Source organism: Cyanistes caeruleus, unplaced genomic scaffold (genome assembly GCF_971803275.1).
Source record: "Cyanistes caeruleus unplaced genomic scaffold, bCyaCae1.hap1.1 HAP1_SCAFFOLD_166, whole genome shotgun sequence".
Taxonomy (NCBI): Eukaryota; Metazoa; Chordata; class Aves; order Passeriformes; family Paridae; genus Cyanistes; species Cyanistes caeruleus.
Genome location: NW_028255955.1, coordinates 145001 through 147500, shown reverse-complemented (window position 1 = coordinate 147500; position 2500 = coordinate 145001). Strand labels below are relative to the sequence as shown.

Below are 2500 nucleotides of genomic sequence, written 5' to 3'. Positions count from 1 at the left end.
GGATGTGTCAGGCGCGCCCCCGCCGGCGGACGCTCCCCCGAGGGTGGCAGCAACTGGGGGGGAGGCACCCCGGCGGGGCCATCCCAGGTCGTTTCCCTCGCCCCAGGGCCAGGTACCTAGCGCTCCGCGCCTGGGCGGTTCCCCGAGTCCTTTCCCCTTTCCCCCGCTCCCGCCTCGGCGTCGTCAAACGCCGGCCGGGGGCGCGGGGTTTGGGCTGGGACCCGAAAGGGCCGCCGAGGCCGGGCGGAGGTTTAAAGACTCGGGCGGCACGGCGCGCCCCGGCGGCGGCGGCGATGCCGGCGGCGGCGGCGGCGGCGGCGGCGACGGGTACCCGGCCGGTGGCGGCGCGGCGTTCACTGAGGGGTGGGGAGCTACTCCCGCCGATCCCCTGCGGTGGCGTCCGTCGCGACCGGTCCCCCCCCGCTCGTCGTCGTCGTCGTCGTCGTCGTCGACTTCGTCGCGGCCGTCGTCGGCCGCGCCGTGCCGGGGAGGGGGCACCCAGCCCCCCTCCCCCCCCTCTCCGCGGCCCGGTCTCGGCGGCGAGGCCGTGGCGCGCTGTCGGCCGCGGGGCCGATCCGGTCTCTTCGGAACGGGGCGGCGCCGGCGGAGAAGCGCCCCCGCGCGCTTCTCCGCCTTCTCTGCGCGACCTCGGGGTGGCGGCCCTCGGGCGCCCCCCGCGCTCCCTCGCCTCGGCCGCGCCGGCCGCGTCGGCGCGCATCTCCTCCTCCTCCTCGGGGCGTTCCTCGCCTTCCCCGGACGCGCGCGGCGGCGCCGTCCGCCGGCTCGTCCCCGGCCGGGACCGCGCGCCCCCCGCCCGGGCGAGCGCTCGTCGGTCGCCTCCGGCGGCCGGAGGTCCGGCGAGCGCGGGCGACCCCGTGCCGAGCGGCGGCGGCGCCGCTCGACGGGTGTCCCCCTGGTGGGACGGTCGGCCGGGAGGCCCCCGTCGTCGCCGGCGGCGGTCCCGGCCCGGGCCCCGCCCGTCGCTTCCCCGTCTCCCTTCCCGAAGGCCGCGTGTGGGCCGCAGGGAGAACCGCTCGAGGCCGTGCGGCGGGCGTCCGCCGCACGGCCCCCTCCCGCAGGGCGCGTGCCCGCGGAAGGGGCCCCGACGGTGCGAAGCGGCGGCGGCGGTCCCGGGAGTGCGGCCCCGGTGGCGGCGGGGCCTTTGCCTTCCGGCAGGCCTCGGGCGCTCGCGACGCCGGCTCGCGCCTCGGCGGCGCCCGCCTCCCGGCGCCGGCCGTCGGAGCGCGGCGGCGAGGCGCTCGCCTTCCGGCGGGGAGCGGTCCCCGGCCGGGGGCGGCGCCGGCGGTGCCGGCGGTCGTCGCGCTGCCGTCTCGGGCGCTGGCAAGGGGGCGGCCCGTCAGCGGGGAGGAGAAAGGCCGCGCCGCGCGCGGCGGGCGCGGTGGCGCTGCGCGGGGGGCCGATCCCCGCGCAGCGGTCGAGGTGGAGCCGAGCGCGCGGCGGGCGGCGGGCGGCCGCGGCCCCCCGGCCTCGTGCCCGCGTCGTCCCGTTCAGAGAGAAGAGGCCGGGCGCGGGCTACGGAGCCCCCCCGCGGTCCGGCGCGCGCCGCGCGGCTCTCCGCGCGGAGGCCGGGCCGAGCCCGGGCGCCTGGGCCGCCTCCGAAAGACGGCACGCGGGGCGGCGTCTCTCTTTTCCCCTCCCCTCGCCCGGGGGGAGGGGGGTGGTGGGGGAGAGGCGGTCGGGGGCGCGGGCCCCCCCGCCCTTTCTGGCCGGCCTTTTCGGAGCGTTCCGTGGGCGGCCTCGTGCCTTCCTTTTCTTTTTCCCCTCCGTTGGTCGTCTCGTTTGTGCTCGTACGGTCGGTCGCGAGGTCGCGCGCCCGCGCGTCCTCGCCGCAAAACCGAGGGGGGCCGCTTCACGCGAGCGGTCCCGGCCCCTCCGCGCGTGCGGGGTCGGTGCCGAAAGCCAGACAACTCTTAGCGGTGGATCACTCGGCTCGTGCGTCGATGAAGAACGCAGCTAGCTGCGAGAATTAATGTGAATTGCAGGACACATTGATCATCGACACTTCGAACGCACTTGCGGCCCCGGGTTCCTCCCGGGGCTACGCCTGTCTGAGCGTCGCTTGACGATCAATCGCCGTCCCGGCGGGTGGGCCACCCGAGCCCTCCCCGGGCGGCGCGGCTGGGGTCGCCTCGCAGGCCCGTTCCCCTCCCCCGCGGTCCGCCGGCGGCGGCGGCCGCGGGAGGAGAAAAAGGGCCTTCGTCCCCCTAAATGCAGACTCGGGGAGCCGCTCCCGTAGCTCCCCGCTTCCCGGAGCGAGCCGCTGGGCCGGAGCTCGTCCTCGCGGGGGGGAAAAACCGGAAAGAAGGGCCGAGAGCAAAAGCGGCGGCGTCGCCAAACGCCGCCGCCGAGGGCCGAGAGAAAGAGGGCGAGAAGGGGAAGGCGAGGCGCGGGCCTCGCCCCCCGGGCTCACCTTTTCCCCGCGCGGGCGGCTGTCTGCGGGTGGGTACCGGCGCAGGTACCGTGCCGTGCTGCCGCGCGC

General features: G+C 78.4%; 1 non-coding gene across 1 annotated transcript; it reads left to right on the top strand.

Annotated features, from left to right (window-relative positions):
- Positions 1 to 1926: 1926 nt before the first annotated feature.
- LOC147645827 (5.8S ribosomal RNA) lies at positions 1927 to 2079 on the top strand. The gene has a single exon (XR_015282118.1). It is a non-coding gene; the product is annotated as a 5.8S ribosomal RNA (ribosomal RNA).
- Positions 2080 to 2500: the final 421 nt, after the last annotated feature.